Source organism: Vicugna pacos, chromosome 13, assembly GCF_048564905.1.
Source record: "Vicugna pacos chromosome 13, VicPac4, whole genome shotgun sequence".
Lineage (NCBI taxonomy): Eukaryota > Metazoa > Chordata > Mammalia > Artiodactyla > Camelidae > Vicugna > Vicugna pacos.
In genome coordinates, this window is record NC_132999.1 from 41,559,838 (window position 1) to 41,585,094 (window position 25,257).

The 25,257-nt window shown below is 49.2% G+C and overlaps 1 protein-coding gene across 1 annotated transcript in view; it reads right to left on the minus strand.

Annotated features, from left to right (window-relative positions):
* Nucleotides 1-4,094: 4,094 nt before the first annotated feature.
* The window catches only part of LOC107034401 (uncharacterized), a 161,863-nt gene continuing 140,700 nt past the window's right edge, over nt 4,095-25,257 (minus strand). The window contains exons 3-5 of the transcript XR_012079294.1: nt 20,573-20,676; nt 7,041-7,185; nt 4,095-4,319 (exon numbers count right to left, since the gene is read on the minus strand). The gene's annotated coding sequence lies outside the window, so the exon portion shown is untranslated. The remainder of the gene's footprint in view (nt 4,320-7,040; nt 7,186-20,572; nt 20,677-25,257) is intronic.

A 25,257-nucleotide genomic window follows, 5' to 3' on the forward strand; every position in this document is an offset into this window, starting at 1 on the left:
ACCTCATCCAAGGTGGGGTCAGAATAGACAGTGCAGGTGGAGCCTGCTTCTGGGGTTTGCGCTGAAAGTCCTGTGCCTCAGAAACCCCTCAGTTCTAGGCAAACCCGGATGATTGGGCCCCCAGTAGATGAGCCAATCGGGGCTGTCCATGGGGAGAGAAGGACGCCCACCTCCCACCCAGCAGCATGTAGGGTCGGGGTGGGGGCTTAAGTGACTCCTTCTGACAGTTTCATAACCAGAAGGCAGAGGAAGAGGGGAAAGGAAATGAGGATGGGAAGGGAGGAGCCAGATGATCCCTGCTCAGTGCCTGCAGGAACCCGAAACTACTCGGTACATCCAAATATATGATCTCATCTAATCCTTGAAACAACCCTGGCAGGTAAGATTTATTATTCCCTTGGTATAAGTGAAGAAACCAAGGCTCAGATCAAAGAACTGACAAAGTATGTAAATGTATCAAATCAACACATTGTACACCTTAAACTTACACAGTGTTATATGTCAAATCAATTTCCATTTTTTAAGTAACTACTTTTCTAGACAGATGTTAGCCAATAAATCCTTGCCAGAGAAGTGAGAGGCACAAAGGGACCTGGCCGTGCCAGCCCCTGTGGGCCAAAGAGGGAAAAAGCAGAATTTGGTCTGACACATGCCCCTCCTCTAGGAAAAGGCAGGTTCTGAAACATTTTCGTAGTAGAGAGATGGAAGCTTCTGTCTGGGTCTTCAAAGGGAAAGATGTCTCCAGAGGGGCAGATGGGAACATGAGGGTACACCAAGACCTGGAGTGGCCCTGGTAAAGAAGGGCAAGGAGGTCTGAAGGTATCTAGGGAGGCAGCCCCTGGGGAAGCTCTGACTTAACAGGGATTTTGCAGAAGTCAGGGGACCAGGGCTGAGAGCCCCACAGACCCACCGGAACCGCCAAAGCACTGAATCGCCACGGTTGCCAAATGCGAAGGGATCTGAAACATACAGGAAAGAACTTTAGATGCACATCCAAACCCCAGAAAAATTCCCATCCAGGAGGATGAGAAAGTCCAAGAAATCCTGGGGAGTAGACGAGGGACAAGAAAACTCCAAACAGGGAAATGTCTTCATTTTGCAAAATGATGAGAAGGTACATTTTTCTAACTTGACCTCCGTCCGGGCCAGGATCAAGGACATCCGGTTTGCTTGCCTATGAAAGGCAAGCCATGTCCAGGATCACCAGGGCCCAGCACAGGACCCCTAAAATGAGACATGCCGGACTCACCTCACCTCCCATTCTGTCCAGTGACCCATCAACCTAGTGAAACTCTGGGGCCTTGAAGAAGGTTGTGGACGAGACAGTAAAAAGGAGCTGGTGGCAGAGCTGCTCCAGGCATTCATAATGGCTCAGAGGGAAGAGGGAGAAGGATTTGCCCATGTGGGTCTAGGACCTGAGGGACAGGGAATTTCAGGCAGAGGAAGGGGCAGATGCAAAGGCAGGGCAGTGGGAAACTCAGAAAGGACTCCAGAGCTTTCCTTCCTGGACGGTAACTAAATAACTTCCCACCCATAGGACCATCCTCGCTGTCTCCTTTATCTCTCCCTTCCTTGACCTAACCAACCCCTATGACACTCATTTATCTCATTCCTCAAATGAGCACTTATGGAGCACCTACAATATGCCAGGCGCTGTCCTAGGTACTAGCCCCCAACCATGCACGAGGCAGGCAGGGGCCCTGCTTTCATGGCATTTAGTCTAACAGAGACAATAACGCTGAGCAAGCTTCTCCAGCTCCAGTCCCCTCCTAGGAATGCTCACCCAGTCACATGGGAGGTAAATGCTCCACGTTCACAGATAACTCCTGAGTGTATATCTCCCCTGAACGCCAGATGCACGGTTTCCACTGCTTCCTTGATGTCGACATTTGCATTCCTACCCAGCACTTTAAACTCAACGACTGCAAGACAAAGTGATTCCACACCTTCCCCTCCACAAAACCTGTTCCTTCATCTCCAGCCTTCCCACTTACTCAGGCAAAAACCTGGAAGGCATGCTGCATTCCCATCATCCTGCACACACCTACACCCACACACGTACACACACACGATCCAATCCATAGCCTCTGGTCCTTGTGTCACCCACCAAAATCCCCAGTGTGACCACTTCTTCCTGCTTACACAGCTACCACCCTGCTCAGTGTCATCATCTCTCTCTCCTGAACCATTAAACTAGCCTCCTCACTGGTCTCCTTGCTTCTCAATTCTCACCACCCTACAATCTACTGTGGCCTGAGGGATCATTTTTAAAAGATAGATCAGACTCTTTCTCTCCCCTGCTCAGAACCCTAAACAACAAATCATGCTCCGGTCCCTTCATCCTAAGAAAAAGCAATGCCCCAGTCTTACACCCTCTCTCTGCTCCCCTCTATATCAGGCGTCTTGAAACAGTTTTCCTTAACTCACTCTCTCCACTGCCTCACCTCTCAATCTCACTGCAAGGCACTTCTGTCTGCCTCCAAGACTGTTCTCACCATGGTGACTCATGACCCATCCTAGGCTCACACCACTGTCTCATTTGTCCTCACTGGCCACTGCATTCCCAACCCTGCTGACCATGCATTCCCTCCTCCTCCAAACACCTCCCTTCCTGGGGTCTCTGGACACCAGCAATTCCCTGGTTCTCCTTTCTCCTCTCTGACTACTCCTCCATCATCTCTGGGACCCTTCCTCAAGCCAGTGGGGGTTTTCAGGGCTCAAAATGTGACTCTTTTCTACTTATTGTAAACACCCTCATGCACTTTCACTACCTCATCGCTAATTCACTATCACTAACTCTCTGACGATTCCCTAGTCTAGGTCTTCAGCCCAGACTCCAGCCCCAGATTGATAATTAAGCTTTGTCCTGGCCACAGCGCTGCAAACCAACACATCAAAGCTTGTCATTACTTATCACTTTATCCATTCACAGAGCTTATTCCAATCCAGAAATTTTGGCGTCATCCAGTTCTCCTCTCTCCCTCAATTCCTATGTCTAATTTGTAACTCACCTTTGTGCCATTACTCCTTAATAGCACTTGTATCTGTCTCCTCCTACTACTCCTGCATCGGGGAAGGCCCTCACCACCTCTCACCTGAATCACCACCTTCAAGCTCACCTCCTCCAATCCATCCTCCATCATCCATCCAAGAGGTTTTTTAAATCTGGCCAGGTCATGCTCTTCCTTTGAACCCTCCATTGGTATAGCAACTAGCTATTGCTGCGTAACAAATTACCCCCAAATTCAGTGGCCTGGAATTACTGTCATTTGTTATAACTCATGCATCTGTGGGCTAGCTGGGGCCAGCTGACCTGGGCTGGGGTCACTTGTGGTCTGTCAGTAAACTAGGGGCTCAGCTCTAGTCTGGCTTCTCTGGGGTACATCCTCTCCTGGGACTAGCAGAAATGTGCAAGGCTCAGAATGGACACATGATCAGTTTGTATCATTCTATTGTCTAAAGCAAGATACATGGCTGAACTAGTGTCAAGAGGGGAAAATATACTCTGCCCTTGATGGGTGGATAAGCAAAGTCACCTAGCAAGGGGCATGGGTACAGGGAGGGGTGAGGAATAGGGGCCGTTAATGCAACTCATGAAATAGTTTCCCATTGCCCTTATGGTTACATCCCAACTCCCTAACATGGAAACCCTCCCGGGGCCGACCCAGACACCTCATCACCCCCATCTCCTGTTGCTCTGAACTTCCATCCACTCCCCACTTTCCACAGATCAGCAAATGGGCTTTGTTATTTCACGTTCCTGGTTTACCTATGCAGGTGCTGCTTTTCATGCTGATTTCTTGAATCCTTATCCATTCTTCGAGCTCTGTCTTAGCAAGCAGCTCCTTCCTGGGGAATCCCTCAAGGGCTACCTTCCCCATCCCAAGGGTGGCTCTCAGCTCCCGTTACACTCCTCCCCTTCTGTTGTACCCTGTGATAGCACTTATCCCTATACAAAGGTGTCCATTTTCTCCCCTAGGCATTGACTACTTTAGGGTAATATATTTCTTTGCTATTACCATTGAAACAAGTTGCCACAGACTCAGTGGTTTAAACAACACAGATTTATTCTCTGCTGTTCTTGAGGTCAGAAATCCAAAATCAGTTTCACTGGACTAAAGTCAAGGTGTTGGCAGGGCTGGTTCCTTCTGGAGCCTCTGAAGGGAGAATCTGTTTCCTTGTCTTCTTCAGTTCCCATTGGCCAACTGGATTCCTTGGCTGCTGGCTGCCTCCTCCATCTTCAAAGAGCAAAAGTATCTCTTCAATCTCTGCTCACATCACATTCTCTTCTGTGTCAAATCTCCCTCTGCCTCCGTCTTCTAAGGACACGTGATAACATTTAGGGTTTCTCTGGATAATCCAGAATAATCTCCCCAGCTCAAGATCCTTAATTTAATCATATCTGTAAAGTTCATTTTCCCATATAAGGTGATGTTCACAGATTCTGGGGGCTGGGATGCGGTATCTTTGGGGGATCACTATTTAACTTACCATAGACAGTCTTCATGTTTCTCATTCTGTTCTCTCCTCTACCTGGCCCATGATGGGTGTTCAATATACTTGATAAGTGAAAGAATGAATGAGTCAGAGAATGAATGCAGTACCAGAGGGGCCAGTGGAGGTGCCAGAGTCCCCAACAGGCTGGCTGGCAAAGGTAGTGAAAATTCAGGCTCCTAAAACTCTATCCCCTGCACTCACCATAACAGAGAATATTCTCTGTAATAAATAAGAGATCAAACCAGGCCCTCTGTGCAACGCAGGAGCCAGGCTGCCTGAGCTAAAAAGGGAAAAGGTTCCTCCCAGAACTGCAGAGACAGAGCTGTGAGCTTACCCCGCAGAAGCATTAACTCCCTGTTCTTCATCATAACTGCACAGACAGGGCTGTGTGCTGGTTCTATGGGGTGGTGGGGTGAGGGAGGGTTTTCACCCCCATTCTTGTGTATTTAATAGAAAATTATGGGTGCTACTCTGTGCCAGTCACATAAAACAAATGGTGCCTGCCCTCAAGGGGCTGCCAGTCCAAATGCCTTTAGAACAGCCTTGAAATGACCAATCCTCAGCCCAGCACAATTTCCAAACATGCTGAAACTCATGGAAGTCCTACTGCCTATAATTTCAGAGCCCCTCCTGGAGGGACCTTCTATTCATTCAACAAAATTGAGCACCAAGGACATGACAAGCCCCATATCAGCCCTGCTATTCGTTGTGTGGCTGTCCCACGAGCTTCCCTCGGCCACAGGTTGACATTCGCTGCAGGACTTCGGGAGCCTCCCACCTCTCCCTGAGAATCCCCACTGCCCTGTCAAAGACTGCGGAGAAGTTGGGAGGAAGGGAGATGGGAAAGGGCTACTGTAACATCACTGGTGATTCAACCGAGAGGCGGTTTTGTTCAGGGCAGGGAGGGAGTTCAGCTGTAGCAGACTGAGGATAACACTGGAGATAAACAACAATAATAATAGCCACTAAATATTTAATGAGCTCTTTCCATGTGTCAGACTGCACTGTTTTGTTCCACGTGGGTCATCTCACTTGACCCTCCTCACATCCCTGTATGGTAAACATTATTAATCCCACTTTACAGATGAGGAAACTGAGTCACAGAGAGATTAAGGGACTTGCCCAAGGCATGCAACTGCAAGGAGAGCCAGGATTTGATTAACTATGTTTAGACTATTCCTTCTCGAAATTTGACCATGAAGAGAAGGTAAGCCATGTGTGTGAAGAGGGAGGTGCTATGTTCAAGGGACTTCATGGTTCAAGTTGTCTTGTAGGTAGAAGAACGTAAACATGTTTGTGCATAAAATAACACATTGGAAGCACACTGATGGGTGGGGGCTTAACGGATGGGGAGGGCAGGATCCAGGACATGGATGAAGACTGGGCCAGGTCCAAGAAAGAAGGAGGAGAAAGAGTGGACAATGACCTAGAATCCAGTAAGGTGTCAGAGGGCCTGGGGCAAGTGTCAGGTTGGAGACAAATGGCTTCCATATTCACTGTTTCCAAATGTCCTTCATCATCTCTCTTGCTAGATGGAACCTCACCAGAAGCTAAGCAGGAATTTAAGTGAAACAACAGAGGTTTGAGAAGTGACACAACTTGCCCAAGTTCAGAAAGTTGGTGGAAGAGCTGGAATTCAAACTCACTTACTCCACAAACACACTCTGACCCCTGTTAGGTCCTGTGCAGGGATCCAACTCCATGGGGTGGGTGGATAAGGAGACTAGTACTCAAGCTCAAACAACCCAGAGGGACATGGAAATCAGGGCTTCAGCCAGCACATTAACAGGCGAGGATGGAGGGTCTCTAGAATCCACTCCTCCCCAAAGCAGTGCAGGCGCGATGATGGCTGGACCAGGCAGCCATGCTCAGAATTTCAATTCAAGACTGACTGGTGGAGTCAGGGCCTCCAGACACCCCCCCAGACAGGCTAGCAAGACACTTCTAGGAAGACAGAGCCATCCTGGAGAGCGTCTAAAGTCAGAAGATTTAGCCAGAGAAGGTGGGTGAGTATAGTAGGAAGACCGCCCAGAAACAGGAGGCGTGATGGAGCGCCACCTTGGGATGAGGATGTCTGCTGCCCACACACAGCTGGAAACATGGATGCTGGGACCTTTCTGGCTGCATCCAACCTGTATGTCTAGTTATGAATCCCACTTGCTCCTCCCCTCAACTGGGGAGCTCACAGAATGACATCAGGGAATGGACTGAGAGCCCAGCTCTGATGCAGCCCCCCAGGAGAAGGTCCCCAGCCCAGGAAGACCAGGAGGAAGACCGGGGCACTGGGCCTTCATGCATGTATTCACTCATTCATTCATTCACTCTTTCGTTCAACAAATATGTACTGGGCGCCTGCGGAGCATCAGCACGGAGAGTAAAAACGTGAGCAAAAGACAGACACATCAGTGATCTCAGGGAGTTTATGGTCAAGAAAGGAGACAGACTTGAATCAGACAATCACAGAAATAGAGGTAAAATGATAATCAGTGCGCCGTACAAGAGGCACGTGGTCTCCTGAGCGCATGTAACAGGGACTGACTTACCAAGGACTGCAAGAGACTTCCCTAAGGAAGCAGCCTGTGGCCCAAGATCAGAAGCACGCAGGGGATTGCCCAGGTGAAGATGGGAAGAGCGCCCAGGCAGAAGGGAACGGGCGACCAGGTGGGACACTACAGCAGGACAGAGGCGCTGGGATGGGCAAAGAGGAACACAGCATCTGTGAGCCATTAGTGCGCTGAAGGATTCCACTGGCATGGCGTCAACTGCAGGAAGCCTGGGTGAGCAACAGCAGCTAACACTCGTGTAACTATAACTAACAATCTACATGATGCTAATATAACTAATAATAATAGGGCCAATCATAGCTAAGACTTGTATAGAATTTACTCAATGCCAGACACTGATCTAAGCCCTTCTAATCTTAAGCCGTTTAATTCTCACAGTGATTCTAAGAGGTAAATACCATTGATACATCTATTTTACATAGAACACCCAGAGAGGTGAAGCCACTTTCCCTGGGTCACGCAGCTAGGAAGTAGTGGTACCTAGACATGAACCCAGGGAGTTGAGCTCCAGCATCTGGCCCCAGAGCCTGAAATTGCTGCCCTGTTTATGGAGCACTTACTCTACGCCAAGCCCTCACTCTATGTTTTATGTGTGTGAATGAAAAATATTGCAAGCCGTATCAGTAAACAAAGAATGCTGTGGCCATCAAGTCATCAGCCGCTTCCACCAACCCTGACGCTGAGCAGAAGGAACTCAGGTTGCAGACAAGCAGGAAGCCCAGATTCTGCAGCCACCCCAACGGTTCACCCTGAGGGAAATCAGGATGTGCAAGAACAGGATACTGGTCCTACATAGCTAGGTGCATGTCAAAGGAACGATTTCAGTGAACCCAGGCCTTTGCACTTTCCCGTACATAAAAAAGCGCTCGATTCTTTAACTTGAGATATCTGGTCTTCTTTAATAAACAGTAATCTTTTGATGTTCCGACTACTTGGTCTTTGTTGTAAAAACTCCTATATATCCTGGCTCCTCCCTACCTCTTCAGAGGTCAGTCCCTCAGAGCTATCAGAGAGGCTGTCATCCTGGGCTGAGTTCTCAGAAATTCTGCCGATTAAACCATAACTCTCAGCTTTTAGGTTGTCCATTTTATTTCCATCCACACACGCATGTCCCATTGGCTTCTCACAACAACGCCGTGGGAGGGGGTACTGTCAGTACCATCTCTATTTTGTAGATGAGGGAACTGAGACTCAGAGGCAGAGTGGGGCTTGCCCAAGTTCACACAATTTAGTACGTGGAGCAGCTGAGCTCAGAACCCAGAGTTGCTGGGATGGGTAGAGGGAGTAAGTAAAGGCTAAGGGAGATACTGGATGTCAGTACAGGAAACGACCACCCGGGGATCTTTCAGCGACAACAGATAGACTCTCATTCATTACTTCAGGGAAAAGGGGATTTGTTGAAATTATACATATGCATGGGCATGATATAATAAAAAGTAAATATTTGCTCTTTGTCCTGGTTCCTGGCACACAGCCCCTAAAACCGTTGGCATCTCCGAGTATTTAGAGTGTCTTTTGTATGCTAACGAGATGACTGATAGCTGCAGTCCCTAGAGAGCTGCAGGATGGGGGCTGGTTGCTGAAAGACCGAGGCCTGATTAGAGGGTTGGAACACGCTCTACTCCAGAACCTCCAGGGAGGGGAGAGGGGTTGGAGATTGAGTTAATCACTAATGGCCGTGGTTTAATCAATCATGCCAGCATAAAGAAACCACCATAAAAAATCCTGAGCAACTGGGTTTGCAGAGCTTCCGAGCTGGTCAGTCAAGGTCCTGGGAGGGTGACAAGCCCAGAGAAGACATGGACGCTTCTAGCCCCTTCCCCAGATCTTGCCCCCTACAGCACTTGCCTTTGGCTGTCCCTGAGTTGTATCCTTTCTAATAATTTGGTAAGTGTATATAAAATGATTTCCTGAATTCTGTGATAATTCTAGCAAATTATCAAACCTGAGGAGGGGTCATGGGAACCTCTGACTTACAGCCAAACATTCAGAAGTACAGGAAGCCCAGAACTTGCAACCAGTATCTAAAGTGGGGATTTGGGGAGCAGTCTTGTGGGACTGAGACCCTTATTTTGTGGGGTCTGATGCTAACTCTGGGTATTTAGCGTCAGAATTGAATTAAATGATTGGACACCCAGCAGGTGTTGGAGAAACAGAGAATTGGTGTTTAGCATTGGAAGAGTCCACATATTTGGTGTTAGAAATGTGGTGACTAAAAACAGTTCAATGGCTTCTTCACATTGGAACACTACTCAGACATAAAAAAGAATAAAATAATGCCATTTGCAGCAACATGGATGGACCTGGAAAATGTCATTCTAAGTGAAGTAAGTCAGAAAGAGAAAGAAAAATACCGTATGATATCACTTACATGTGGAATCTGAAAAAAAAAAAAAAGACAAATGAACTTATTTACAAAACAGAAACAGACTCACAAACGTAGAAAACAAACTTATGGTTACCAGCAGAGGGAGGGGGTGGAAAGGGATAAATTGGAAGTTGGAGATTTGCAGATACTAATTAATATATATAAAATAGATTAACAACAAGTTTATACTGTATAGCACAGGGAAATATATTCAATATCTTGTAGTAGCTTATGGTGAAAACGAATATGAAAATGAATATACGTATATTCATGTGTGACTGAAGTACTATGCTGTACACCAGAAATTGACACAACATTGTACACTGACTATACGTCAATAAAAATATATATACATGAAAAAAAAGTTCAATGGCCCGTAGCCAACCTATGGAAAGGCCTCCATTGTTTCAGGGCAGCTCACATGGCCCTCGGCACACTCGGCAAGGGATGGAAGCCAGTGCTTCCCCAGAGGTGGTGTGAGCGGCCTAAAATATGTCTAGTTCATTTGGGCTAAAGAAGCAGTTAGTATGGGGGGGGAGGGTACAGCTCAAGTGGTACAGCACATGCTTAGCGTGCAAGAGGTCCTGGGTTCCAGTACCTCCTCTAAAAATAAACAAACCTAATAACCCCCCCACCGCCAAAATAAAATAATTAAATAATACAATAATAAATAAATAAACAATGTTTTTAAAAGAAGCTTCAGGGTAGGCATCACAGGTCCAATCGGGAGGGGGCTGCGTGGGGCGAGGTCAGTGCTGAGGGTTACAGGTGAGGATGAGCAGAATGGAGGCAAGGAGTGGAGGGCAGGTGGGAGGACCATGTTAGTGACACACAGAGAAAGAGATAAACGCACAGAACTCTCATCAGCTGGTGGGCGGGAAGGCTGGCTGACCCTGACATTATGACAAGCAGGAAGGCCAGCACAGGGAGAGGTCAGTGTAACAGAGCGCCCACAGTGTCCACGGGGCCGGCTGTCAGTGTGGCAGAACGTGGCCAGGGAGGAGCGGGGCTGCGGCCCGCCCCTGCCTCTGAGTGTCAGCTTTGTGGACTTTTGCTGGGGCGAGCTGTAAGCGAGGCCGACAGCCGACAGATCAGAATGACAGGGTGGCGGAATGCCTGTGTGTCAGAAGGGCAGCGTGGCGGAATAGCTTCATATTGCGGTGTCAGTTGGGGGAATGTTGCTTTGATGGGCTGTCAGCGAATGGGAATGTCAGCCCGGCCTGTGGCTGGGGCGAGCCAGCGACCTTGACCTCTATTCCCTGAGACCCAGGCCAGTAACGCCAGGAGGTGGGGGCTCGCTGTGCTCCTAGCCGGGGAGAGAGAGCCCATGAGGCACTGCTTGTGCATCCAGAGCAGAGATTTGGAAAAGTGGAAAGGAGGTGCATTCGTTTGCTAGGGCTTCTAGAACAAAATACCACGGACCGGGAGCTTAAACAACAGAAATTTAATGTGCCACAGTTCTGGAGGCTGGAGGTCTGAGGTCAAGGTGTCAGCAGGGTTGCTTTTTTCTGAGGCCTCTCTCCTTGGCTTATTATAGATGACCACCTTCTCCTATGTCTTCACAGGGTCTTCCTTCTGTGTATGTCCCTGTCCTAATTTCTTCTTATAAGGACACCTGTCATACTGGATTAGGACTCATCCGTACGACCTCATTTTATCTTAATCACCTCTTAAAGGCCCTCTCTCCAAACACAGTCACATTCAGAGGTACTGGGGGCTTGAGACTTCAACACATGGATTAGGGGGTAGGAGAGACACAATCTAGTCCATGAGAGGGGGCAATTAGGGAAACGGGGCTAAGGAGATATTCAACATCAGGACTGGGCAGAGAGAGCAGCAGCCACCGGACATCAAGGGCTCAATCAGGGAAGACTTCTTAGGGGAGGCAGGATGGTAGACAGAACTTGGTTTGGACCCATGGAGACTCCAAGTACCCGCTAGGTGCCTAGATTTGTGGAAAACAGAGAACCCCTAAATATAGAGAGAGGGAAAATTCAGGAGGAAGAAACCTCCCAGAAAGCTGTGACCTAGAGGCTACCTTCCAGAGGGAAACTTGGGGGACTGAATTCAAATCTCCCCAATGTAGGGCCAGGTTTAATAACTCATGGTTGCTCCCCTCACCCCATTTTTGAGAGACTTCGAAGTTTTCAGAGTGTGGGATTTGGCACCTGAGAAGTCTGGGTTCCAATCAGGGCTCTGTCATGGTCTGTGTCACCTTGGACAGTCACATGACTTCCCTGAGCCTCAGTTTTCTCATCTACTCAATGAGACTAGTCCAAGGGCCAACCTCCTAAGGTTATTGGGGGATTGTTGAGATGGCACTGTGGTGACACTTGGAACAGAACTCGGCCAGTAACAGGGCTCAATAAATGGCAGCGAGATGATGAATCTGCAGGTCTTTGATTTTATATCTCTCTCCCCAAACCCAAGCATCCAGCAGAGGGGGATCTCCCCTCCTCTGCCACTGTGTGCCCTTGAAACCAGGGGAGACTGCCAGCGCCTGCATGGCCCTTTCCTCTCCACACAAGTCACTCTCCCCCTCTTTCAGTTCTTGGCTCATGTATCCCCTCCCGGGACCATGCTAATTAACATCACAACCCTGAACACTCTATTCTTTGTCTCGGCTTCATTTTTCTCACGGAACTTGTCACATCTAACATACTGTCTATTGTACTGATTAACATTTGTGATCCATCTCCTGTGTGTTGAAAATGGTGGTTCCAGGAGTGCAAGGGTTTTTAGATTATGTTCCTCAGCACCTAGAAGAACACCTAAATCAAAGGAAATGCTTAATAAATGCTTGTTGCCTGTGAGTCAAGGTGAGGTGCCAGTGCCATGGGGCAGAGGCTACAGGACACAGCCAGCTCTGGGAGGTCACTGAGTCCTCAGGTTTGTGGGAACTGGGGGGATGAGGTGGTACCCCCATCCTGTCTTTTCCTGAGGGTTAAGAATGATCAGGGGGCTATGACCTAAACCCTGCCCAGGCCTCCTTGGGTCAAGCCAGCCAGCTTTGCAGAGAGGGCAGGAGAAGTGGCCGTTCAGGTATAAAGACTCCAGCTGGAGCAGCTGGATCTGAAAAGCAAATCGCCCTCCCTGTGGTTTGCCCATTTCTGGCTCAGGAAGCTGAAACACCTCATTTCACGGCCTCTGATTACCAAGGGAAAGCCCAGAGGGGAGGCTGCAGTGGTCTCTGCTCATGACACACCCCCATTCCTGAATCTTGACCGTGAGCTGGTAGAGTACCACTCTCTGTACCCAGAGCTAGTGGCCGCTGAACCTGCTGTCTCTGGTGATGAGCATCTTCCCTTGGCCCCTTCATCAAGTGCCCAAGGTAAGTCCCCAGCCTCCCCTCCTCTGGACACCTCCAGGCTGTGCATGGCCTTTTTACGGCAAGAGCTCAGGAATAGACTTAACCCTGGGTGTGCTCTGAGGGGCGCAGGTGCAGAGCCACACATGAAAACACCTGCGCAGATCTACAAGTACATGCATATATTTTTAGGTTCACACATATGTACACACACACAAAGGCATGCATGCTACCCTGGTCCTCAGAGCAATATTAGAGGGCAGACTTCTGTGAAGGGTTGACTCTCACAACAGGAGGATACTTGGACCAGCTCCAGGCCCTCAGCCCCCAGAGGAGGTAATGAATCTGAAACCTCCTGGTAGAGCTGGCTGGAGACAGTCTTAGTGCTCCCAGACTGGCCCTTCCAGGATGACCCAGGATTTCCCTGTTTGCAGTGCTGGTGTGGGACTGAGGGGCAGAATCAGCACTCAGGTGAACCCAGAGAAAGCAAAATCAGAGTTCTGGGCCCTTGGGACACTTTGGCCAGAGATCCTGGCACCTTCAAACCCCAGAGGCTGGAGAGGGATGGGGCTAGGTCTGGGGCTGGGGCTGGGGCTGGGCTAGGACTAGGATGGGGCAGGGGAGAAGCTGGGGTTGGGACTGGAAATGGATCTGGCCTGAGTTGACACTGGAACTGGCATTGAGGTTGACAATGGGGCTGGGGCTGGTAGACGGCTGGATCCCTGAGCCTGTCCCGGGGAGCAGACATAAGCCCCTGGGGGTCTTCAGCTCCAGCAGAGCTGAAAAGCAAGAAACAGGACTTGGTTGCAATTGGCCCATTTCTACATTAAGCAGTGGCTGATGGATGACTCGCTTTTTTGGCTAATGAGGTGAAATAGGAGTGAGGAAATGACGGCTTGAGCCTGAGGTCTGCCCTGAAACATTGACAGCAAGAGCGCCAACCCTCCATCCAGCCCCTTGCCTATCCTGGCAATCCTATAACCTCTTTTGGGCCCATGTTTTCTCATCAATGAAATAATTCTATTTCTTTACCTGAGCAGGTTGACCACCCAGGTTGCTTTATAACTACTCATTACCTTATACTTTCTGTACTTTTCTGTGTATATGCTGTATTGCTCAATGATAACAAAATATTACATTTTTAAATATACATTAAATGAGGTAAAATATATACAAGGCCTCTGGCACAGGGCCTGGTACATAGTAAGTACTCAATTTTTTTTTCATTGGAGCACAAATGGTACCAGAAGTTCCAGAAGCTGTGACAGCACAGAGTAGACAGAGTCCTCCCAGCTGGAAGGATCCCTGCAGACTTCATGGAGGAGGTGACGTCAGAACTGAACTCCGAAGGAGGAGCTAGATTTCCCAAGGGGAAGGCAGAAGCAGGTAATGTCAACACATGACGACATGTGTGCAGTGTGAAAAGCACAGTGACAGGGGAGTTTTGAAAGCTCATGCTGGCAGCTGTGAAAGGAAAGAGACAGACTAGGGTGAGCTGAGACAGGAGACAAGAAAACTGCTCAGAAGCTGAATCTAGATGGGGGGTGACTGCAACCTGGATCAGGGTGGGGCAGAAGACCAGAGAGAAGGGAACAGAGCTACAGGGGTAGAGCCAATGACTGGGGGAGGGGGGAGGGAGAGAATGGGTGACGCACTTCTCAGGGTACCAGTGCCCTAAGAAGAAATGCAAAAGTCAGAAGATACCTATTCTGCAACAGAAGCCCACCCATGCTCCCCCCAGCTTACGGCCAGCACCTGTACACCATACTCAGATCGTACATAGGGCAGGCTGGAAGTGTCCAAAGCTGGCAGCAGCCAATGACTGATAGGAGTTAGTGAATGAACACCAACTTCGTCCTTGACTGGGATAACTCTGAGACACGTTCTGCACCATCTACAGCAGGATTATACACTCTTGTGCATAACTGCAACTTGTTCACATCACATTCCTCATCGACTTCCTTCCCTTCCCTGTTCCATTTTCCCTCTCCCCTACCAGTATTTCCCAGGCCACCTTCCCAAGAAGCTAGTTGTGCCTGAATCCTTGTCTCAGGGTCTGCTTCTAGAAAATCCAAAATTCTGAAGTTTGACTAGGTAGTGACCTCCCCATGATAGGAAGTATTCAAGGAGCAGCTAAACCAGTTGCCCTGCAAGATCACAAAGTAGGGCTCACTCCCACACTAGGTAGAAACTAGCTTTTATTCTCGCAGATTCATCAGACATTGTCCAAGTACCTAGTTAGGGAGTGTCTGGCTCTGCTGGGGAGAATGCGGCCCCTGCACCCATGCCCAGGCCTCATGGCTGGGACAGGGTTAAGGATGTTGGTTCCCAGGCATTCCCTGGGTCACACTAAGACAGAGTCCAGCATGAGAGATGTTGGGTGGCAACAACAAAGGAGGGGTCTTTCCCCAGTCTTTGCTCCCTATGGTCCACGGGGCTTGGAATACCCACTTCTGAGACCTGCACCCCACCCCAGGTGAACAGGTCTCAGCTCTCATTAGAGTGAGTGTGAGGAGGTGACTCTGGGCCAGACTCATCCCCCAGGAGCTTCTGCTCAGTCCCATTTCCAGGAAGATCACTCAGCAGAGTGTGTTGTGAGAGTTTCAAAGCAGTTTCTGAGTCAGGAAATTATTGGCAACATCATGGCCCCAGCGGCTGGGTCCGCACTGGTCTGATTGCTGAATGTGACCAGCTCAGAAGCTCCCAGCCTCCTCCTTAGCTCTGGCACACACTCAGCAGAGAGGAACCAGACTCTGTCCCTGCAGGGGCTGCGCCCCAACACCCGAGAGACCGAAGGCTCCCTCTTGGCTCTGCTTCTGACAGGGAGCCAGCCTCCTCCACTCCGGGCCTCGGGGTCTTCACAGGGACAGGTCTGGCTCTGCAGGGCGGACTGGCAACAAGGGACAACGCAAGAAAAATAAATTCCCAACATGTATATTGAGAACCTGCCGCAGGCCAAACCCGTGCTGGGGACTTGCACCCAGACGTAAGTAAGACAGAGGGCTGTCCTCCCTGCGTTCCCCAGCGGTGGGAGATCAAGCCTCCAATGAACACGATAAACGGCCCTTTGCCTGTCAGAGGCTTAAATGAGGTGCTATGGGAACACAGAGCGAGTGATCTCTCCAGTCTGGACGGGCCAGGAGGGGGTCAGGGAAGGCTGAGCGAGAAGGAAGTTGGCGTGACTCATTTATCCAACAGATTTTTTTTTTTTTTTTGCTTGTCTACTGCATTCAAACAGTTTTGGGGATATAGAAATAAACAAAAAGATCCCCAAAACGTCCCGGCCCTCGTGGAGCTTTAAGTCTGGTGGAGGGAAACAAACTAAATAATTTAAACTAAAATAAGAAAATATACAGTGTGTTGGTGACACATGGTATGGAGAAAAAGGAAGCAGGAAGTTTGCAGCTTTAAAGAAGAAAGTCATAAAATGTGTCCCTGAGAAGGGGCAGAGAACTGAAGCCGGTGTTGCAGAACAGCAAGAAGAGCACATGCAAAGGCCCAGAGGCAGGAGCATGCATGGTGTGATCAAGAAAAAGCAAGGAAGCCAGTGCAGCTAAAGCAGAGCAAGCATGGGCGGAGCAGTAGGAGGTGAGGTCAGGGAGGCCATGGGGGCGCAGACTGTATAAGATCTTTAAGATTGTGGTGAGGGCAGCAGCTTTCCCTCTGAGTGAAATGAGAAGCCAGCGAAGGAGTCTTCAACAAAGGAACAGAGAACTCAGACATGTGGGTAATGGAATGGGGACAGAGGGAGGAAGGACAGAGGCAGGGAGACCTGTGACGAGGCTACCACACTAACCCAGACCAGCCCCTGGCCCTCCCAGCCCTGGGACCGAGTGGTGAGAATGGTCAGCTTCTTGCTATGTTTTGAAATTAGAGGCAACAGGATTTGGTGACAGATTAGATACAGGGATACAGGGTATGAGAGAGAGAGGCCAAAAGGGTGACTCCAAGGTTTGGGGGTGTACACGCCAGAAGTGGGGATGCCATTCCCTGTGATGGGGAAGGCCGCAGGAGAGCTGGCAGGAGGAGGAAGTTGGGATTTCCAAGGAATGAAGAATGGCGAAGGGCTTTTCAGACTGAGGGAACAGCACCAAAAAGGCGTGAACACACATGGTGCAGCCTGGGGACCTCAGGTGATCCTGAGGACTGTAAAGCCGGGAATGCATGGTGGGACCAGGGTTGGGGTGGCGGGAGGTGGGGCTGGCTAGGGAGACTGAGGGCATTCTGGATTGATCCCACAAGCAATGGGGAGCCTGCTGAGGTTCTAAGAGAGGGAGAAGGGTCAGAGTTACTGTTTAGAACAATCACTCCAACCACACTGTAGAGGCTTCATTGTGGAGGGAGAGGCTGCGCCCACGGACTCCGTCGGGCAGCCGGCCATGGCAGGACTGGGTGGGCAGGAGATGGTGAGGCCTGAACTTGGACAGTGACGGTGGAGGGAGGGGTGGCCTCTCTGCCAGACATCTCGTGGGGGGGCCTGGTGGCCAACTGATCAGTAATGGAAGGAGGGTGTCAAGCACAACATCCAGGCTGCTAACTGGGGACTGAGTGGTGAGTGATCTGAGGCATTTAAAGGCAACAGTGAGGATGAGCAAGCATCTGGGGGTCACAGATCATACATGTGATGAGGGCTGGGGAAGGGCCCTAAGGTGGGCATCTCATAGGGCGGAGCAATGCCCACTCTGGGCTCAGACACAGGCAGAGCAAGCCTTTCTACTCTGCTCTCCCCCTGTTCACCTCACCCACCACCAAGGGAGGACGCAGGACGGGCCTCAGTCAAATGAACGCTCAGCCCCAGAGCGCTTCAGCCTTCAAGAGATGCCAGACTGGGCACCCAAGTGGGGGCGGCGGCTCCATTTCCAAGGTCAATTCCCGGCCCCCGCAGGACCCCCTCCTTTGCTTCCATTTCAGCTGATGTAAAACTAAGTGGCACTGGGCCCGCATGCTCTTCACATCAGCACAACAAGATGCTTAGTCAATAAAATAGTTGAGCCAAGTGAACTCAGCATGCGACTCCAGGAGGAGTTTTTTTTCCAGGGGAAATGTTATCATTTTCCATTCCTGTTTAATGAATCATGGGAATTATAGCAACATTACAAATGGCTTTCTGCGCAGGCTATTACTTTGTTTCTGCAGGGTTCTAATGGCAGGCCCGCTTCACTGAGGGCTCAGCCTGCCCCCGGCTAAGGAGAATAATGGTATTATTAGAAGCAGTCCCCTTACAAGGCTCTGGCCTGGGAGGGGTGGTCACCCGGGACCTTATGAATTGGGTCTAAAGTGGGAAGCCCCGAGTGATTGATTTGGGAATTTCCCGGGAAGTCTGCACAGGCGTCCGGAGCACCATCTCCTGAGACCCAGCACAGCTAAGTCAGGTCTCCTAGGGCTTGGCCAAAAATCTGGGGAGGAGGGTTGGAAGAGGAGGGGAAGCAGGAGACTTGTGAGCTATTTTCCTGAGCTGAGTGTGGAACAAAGGGAGCAGCAGTGAACAAGACAGACTCGGTCCCCAGGGGGTATGGGGTGCTCAGAGATGGGGCGTGGGGAGCAGACATGTCCCAGCCTTCACCAAGACTGCCCAGAGCTGTCTCTCACCATGGATCTCGCCATGGTGGCTACCAGAAGGAGCAAGCGTGGTCTCTGTCCATGGAAGCTTGCAGGCAGGGCAGGGACAGAAGAGGGGAGAAGGTGGGCGGGAGAGAGGGGATCCAACCCTCACCCACAGCGGCCGGCTGAGTCAGGTCTGGTGGACAGAGAAATCTGTGGGTGCAGGTAGCCCTTCCCCAGCCCCCGGTCCCTCCCACTTGGAAATGGAGGATGCAAAGAGCCTGGGGGATGCGCCATGGCCAGTATCCTCCTTGAGAACACCCAGCCTGTCCAGAGCTAAGCCTCACTGCCTAGAAGTGAGAATAAGCGCCACAAAGCCTTGCTTCTATGAAGCCTGCCGCCTGCTTTCTACAATGTCGATCAAGAGCAGACGTGTGCCTTAAAGGGCTATTTGACCATTGTAGTAGAACCCATCTGGGTGGCCTCCGGCTCACGAAACCCACCTGGCCGCAGCTGATTGGCTTAGGGTGGACACCCAAGCCCAACTGAGCCTTTCAGAGTCTGTCCTTCTCACGATGTAAGTTGCCAGAGAAGTTCTTCTGTTTCATTTGATCACTGCTGTCTCTTGGGGGCCTGCCTGAATTCTGCTTACCACACAGGAGGGGCTCGATAAATATTTATTGAACAAATGAACCAACAAATGAATGAATGAGCCACTATGAGGAATTTGGAATTTTTAACTGGGAAACGGAGACGGGGAGCTGTGGAGCCAAGCAGCATTAGCTGCAGGAGTTAATGAGCACATAAACTGCTCCCTGGAGAGAAGACCCACCTCCTCTGACCTCCAGGATCCTTGGGGCTACCTTGGTCTTGACTTTCCAAAGCTGCCGATGCTCCTCTTGTTACTGCCTGTTAGCTCTGAGATGGCCCAACACCCTGACCATAAATCCCCTCTCTTGCTTAAGTCTGTTTCCATTGCCTGAAACCAAAAAGTCTTTACCAACCTGATGGGAAATTTTGCTCCCTGATATGTCTTGTTCCCCTACCTGGCTGCTTCTCTCGGAGTCACACGCACTCCTGCTTGTGCCTGGGGCTGTACCCAGGTCTGCCCATGGCCACCATCACCAGCTCTTGATGGGCTCTGGCTCTGAGGCTGCAGGGACCCAGAGACAGGGAGCAGCGGCGTGCTGGGATGCCAGGTCCTTAGGACAGCGGGGTGTGGGAGGTGCAGTACCTCCTCTCCCTCCAGGGCCCTCACCCTACCCTAGCCTCAGATGTGGGCTCTGGGGAGGTGGTGGGGAGCTCACTCAGATACTCCCATTGTGTAAACCAGGGCCAGCCCCAGAAGTGCCTGACTCCTCGCCTGTCTCCCACCCTACACACACAAAGGGGTGGGAGTGTGATGGACTCAGAGCCCTGAGAAAATCTGAGTTACAAGCTGAAGCAGGAGGAAGGGCTGCCCCAGCCCCCAGCCCCCAGCCCTCAGAGGCTGCTCTTCGCCTGGCTGGATCAACTCTTTTTTCCTTTCTTCCGCCCTCGCCCCAGGTGCCCGGATACTAATTATAATGACCCGGTGAGTTACAAGACGGTGAAATTGCTTCCACCTGAGGTTGTCACGGGCTGGGGAGAAATACCAGGGCTGGAAATTAAACTGTGCCAGCAGGCCTGAAGGGGTGGGAGCAGGCGGGAGGAGGAGGCGGAGGTGGGAGACGTACCCGCAGCTTATAAAGTAGCGTTTATGAAGTGTCGAGAAGACGCGTCCTTGGCAGACTCACAGAATCTGGAGCTGTCCGCTGCTGGTTGCTGGACACAGGTGCTACAACAGCAGGTGACCAGGGACCAGCAGAAGCACCACGGCCACCTGGACACCCACAGACAGAGAGAACAGCGGAGGACTGCAATGGAGGGTGGATCGGGGTCAGGCTCCGCTCCCTAGACACGGGGACACAAGCACCCTGACAGGTGAACCTCCTCTCTGTGGGCTCTGAGAGAGAAGGAGGAGAGGGAAGGGGTGACTAGAGCCCAGCCTGACTTCAGCAGCCACCACATCTCCAAGCTCAGCCTGAAGAAATTCTCCCCTCCAAATCCAGGTCTCTTCACCCTAGGCCATGTCTGCCCACCAGCTCTGCTGTGATCTCTCCATGTGGAATTCTTACAGACCCGCCCAGCAGGAAGATCCCGGATGGTGGGAGGGAGGGAGCCACCCCGAGGACCCGGGAGTCTGCATGTCTGAGACCTGCGGTCAGCACCACCGAAACTGTCCTGCTGGACCAACCACAGCGGTGACAGGCTCACCTGAGTTACTGAGACTATCTTCCCAGGTACCAAGAGCAGGTTGAAGTTGGCCTCTTGAATTCTACCAAATCATTCATGGGTGGATCTCTCCAGCACTATTTAAACTGTCCCAGGACATGGAAAAATAAGGAAAGTTTCTAGATCATTTTTATGAAGTGAGCATGGCACTAATACTACTACCCAAATGGGAGAACATACACACAAAAAAATCATAGATCAATCTCACATTTATTTCCCTGTAACAATTCTAAATAAAGAAGTAGCCTATAGAATCCAGGCAACACAGAAAAAGAGCAATATATCATGATCAAGAGGGGCTTAAGAAATGCTAGGTCATTAGTGTCAGGACATCTATTGATATAATTTACCACATTAGAGAATCTAAGCATAAATTATCTGCTTAAATCAACAACCATTCTTAATTTTTAAAATTCATAATGAAATAAGAAAAAGCAGCTTCTTCTTAACAGGATCAACTATAACCATCTTCATCCCAAAGGAGGAACTTCTAACAGCATGCTCATCAATGTCAGGAACAAGGCCAGGACATCCAGTAAGTTCACTATGACCTGACTTTGTTCTGCAAGTACCACTTAATGCACTGAAATAAGAAAAATCACTTAACCAGCTGAAAATTGAAAAGGGTAGGTAAACTTATCATTATTTGCAGAAGAAACATACGCATAACTGGTGCAACAAAAAGAATCAACTGAAAAACTACTACCAACAATGAAGAAATTCAATAATATGGCTAGTTACAAAATTAATATGCAAATATCAATGGCCTTCATACTTCAAAATGACAGCCAGTTGGGGCATATAATGATATGATATGAACATATGATATTTACAATTAAAATGAAAAAGACAAAATGCCTAGGAGTATGCAAAAAATACATTTATAAAGAAAACCCTAAAATGCTGCTGAGGGACCCGAAAGATGACTTGAACAAATGGGAAGGCATACCATGTTCTTGGATAGGAAGAATTGACATCAGAAAGCCATATCTGTTTTCCCTGAGTTAATCTATAACATGTGCATGTTTCAATGAAAGTACTGTTGGGAATTGTTAATGAAACGAGATGACTCTGAGGTTCACATGGAAAAATAAGCAGGCAAAATAGCCAGGAAAATTCTAAAGAGTAATGAGGGGAGGCTAGCTCTATCAGGTATTTAAAGGTAGCCTAGAACTGCAGTAATTTGAATAAAATGGTAGGTGTGTCTTATGAGTAGACAAACACATCAATGGAACAGAACAGAAAGCACAAAAACAAATCTAAAAACATGTGAGCATTTAGTCTATGAGAAAGGTGGCATTTAAGTCACTGAGGAGAAGATGAACTATTCAATAATGTTACTAGGACAACTGGGAAGCCATTGAGACAATATTAAATTAGATCCATACCTCACACCTATGCCAAAGTGAACTCCAGAAGGATCAAAGATTTAATTATTTTTGAATGAAGCAGTAAGTAGCCTAGAAGAAACAATGAGAGAATTTTTTAAAAAATAATCTTAATGTGGGAAAGGCCTTTGACAAGACACCCAGAAGCCAAAAAGCAAATTGCTGATAAACTTAGCTACATAAAAGTAGAATACCACTTCATGGCAGAAATCACCATCAGCAAAGTCAAGACAACCAACAAACTAGGAGAAATACATGGTGCTTATCAAAGATAAAGTATTAATTTCCCACTTGTATAAAAAGCTCTTATAAATTAATAAGAAAAAGACCCGTAACATGATGGGAAAAATGGGCAAACAATATGAAGACAGTTCACGGCAAAGGAAATAGAGATAGCTCTTAAACATTTGAAAAGACACTCAACCTCACCCATAATAAGAAAAATGCAAAATGAAACTGCCTGGTATACCTTTCACCTATCAGATTGGCAAAGATCGAAAAGCTTGCTAACAGACTGTGTCGGGGAGATTGAGAGGAAATTGGCATCTCCTACATTGCTTCTGGTACAATCTCTGTTGAGGAGCAGACGATTTGGCAACATCTATCAAAATTACAAATGCATATGCCCCTTGGCACAGAAATTACACTTCTGAGAATTATACAAAAAGAAATTCATGGAAATATGTGAATTGGTGAATATATCAAATTATTCCCCCATATCATTGTTTGAAATAGTAAAAATAAATAAATAAAAGGGGGCAGGGGACTAAAGGGCCACCAACAGGTGATGGCTTAAAGAAATTGTGGTCTATGCATACAAGGAGATGCTAGGTGGACATTAAGAAGAATGCAGTGACAGTAATTCCACTCCTAAGTACATACCAGGAGAGTCAGAGACCTATGTTCCCATAACAACTTGTACAAAGATGTTCACAGCAGCACCATTCATCAAAGCCAAAATGCAGAAATAGTCTAAACATCCATCAACTGAGGCATGGATAAATAAAATACAGTATATCTCTAAGACAGAATATTATTCAGTTAAAAAAAAAAAGAATGAAGTACTGATGCACGCTACAATGTGGATGAATCTTGAAAACATCATACTGAGTGAAAGAATCCAGACCCCAAAGGCCACATATCATGTGATTCCATTTATAATCAGTGTCCAGAATAGGCAAATCCCATTCATTCAGAAAATAGATTAGTGGGTGTCAGCGGCTGGGGGAGAAGAGAATGGAGAGTGGCTGCTCATGGGTGTGGGGTTTCTTTGGGGGATGATGGAAATGTTCCAGAATTAGATAGCAGTGATGCTTGCACAACGCTGTAAATATATTAAAAATCACTGAATGTTACGGCATGTGAAGTATATCCCCACCCAAAAAAAAGAATGAGGAAGCTCTGTCTTGTTAGGGGGTGATCACTAAGACATAAAGTGACAAAACAAAGCACAGAACCCTGTGGATATATTATTATATGGTACCATTGGTGAACCAAAGAGGGGGGAAGTATAATTTATTAAAATACATGGGGGTATCCGTATATGGCCCTTATATGCAAAGACTGTCCCTGGAAGGACACACAAGAAACTGAAAACCCTGCCTCCGTGGAGGGGACTGGGAGGCTGGGGACCAGGTGGGAGGGGGACTTTCCTCTGTAGATACCCTTGAAATATGATAATTTATTACCTACTCAAATATTAAATTGAATTAAATTTTTAAAATGAAAGTGACCCCTCTGTCTGTCAGAGGGGGGGCCAGAAGTAATTGTAACGACACTGGGGCCACCATCGATGGAAGACAAAGGCCTGGGGCAGAGGTACCTGGGTCCAGCCATTTGGGGGCCTGAGGAGTGACCTGCTGCAGGGAAAAGCCACGAGATGGGCAGGGACTCTGGTAAGGCCCAAGAGGATTCCTGAAGAAGGGAGCCAAGGACAGAGGGAGGGGTTGGGGAGCAGGGAGGACTCCTGTGCTTTTTTCCTGGAGACAGGAGCCAGCTGCTCAGAGCTGTAGGGATAGCCACAGCCTGGATAAGGATGGAGAGCAGGGAGGGGCAAAGAGAGAGATTGGTTGGGAACTATGTGCTGAACCAGCTGAGTCTCTCTGTGTCAGTGACAGTAAAATGCATGTGCCCTCCCTGTGTTGGGCATGGGATATGGGGATGGATCAGACATGGTCTCTGCCTTCCAAAAGCCTCTAGTCCAGTGGTTTCTGAGTGGAGGTGTAGCTGTTACTATCCCAGGCCTGCAAGGCAGGGGAATCTGGAAACTGCAATTGTAGGGAGAGGGCAGGATGGCAGGAGCTGTGGCCTCAGAGTGTAGGAGCCAACTGCCAACCGCATGGCAAGGGAGAAGCAGAGGGAAGGGAGGGTGGGAAGTGGAGGATGGAGACCATGACTCCACTCTCTTTCCTGCCAGTGCCTCGCATTGACCCAACCAACCAGCCAATGGATAAAGGAGCCTGTTGAATTGTCCACACTGATCAGCCTCCTGCAGCACGGGGCAGGGGGTACAGAGCAGAAAGTGGATCTGGAGATGCACGTGGGAGACAGCCAGCGGTCCAGCACGTTCACGGCCCTTCGTCTGTGAGTTCCAAGACAGGCTTCTTCCCAGAACAGGAGCAAAGGCAAGCCCAGAAATTTAGCGTCATGGGGGCTAATTCCAAAACATATCAGCCTGGGAACCTGATGTTCCCCAGCAGCCCGGTCAAGGTGACCCATGGCACAGCCACCCTCTCCTCCGGCACTAGGACCCAGTCACCTGACTCGTGGGTCCTCGTCAAAGTCAAAAGGCAGAAAGCAAACGGCCCTCTCTGATCCTCCTGTCAATCCTGTATCTGGGCCCAGGACTTATTTCAAACCAACCAAGCGTCAGAAAGTCACACATCAGGCTTATCTCTCCTGCCACTCATCTCCCGAAAGCCCTTCTCCCCGTCCCTGTCATTCCCAGACAAACAGAATCCCTCCCCCACCCCAAACCCTAATAAATGTCTGAGCTGGGGGAGCAGCACCCAGCGCTGCAGAGCACCCGGTCTGCCCCAGCTGTGCTGTTTCGATAGGTGCATCCCTGTCTGCCTCTCCTGGCCTGGAAGAGGTGAACAGCCCTGTCCATGAACGCGAAGAAAATCGCCACCCCTCCCCACAGCCACCTGCCTCTGCCCCAGCGACTCAGAACTGGTTTCCATCTCTAGCCAAGAACCACAACAGGGGCTGGGGGCTGAATTTTCGCATCTTTGTCATCGTGCTATTCATTCCAGAGCTGCAATCAGGCTGAGGCGTGTC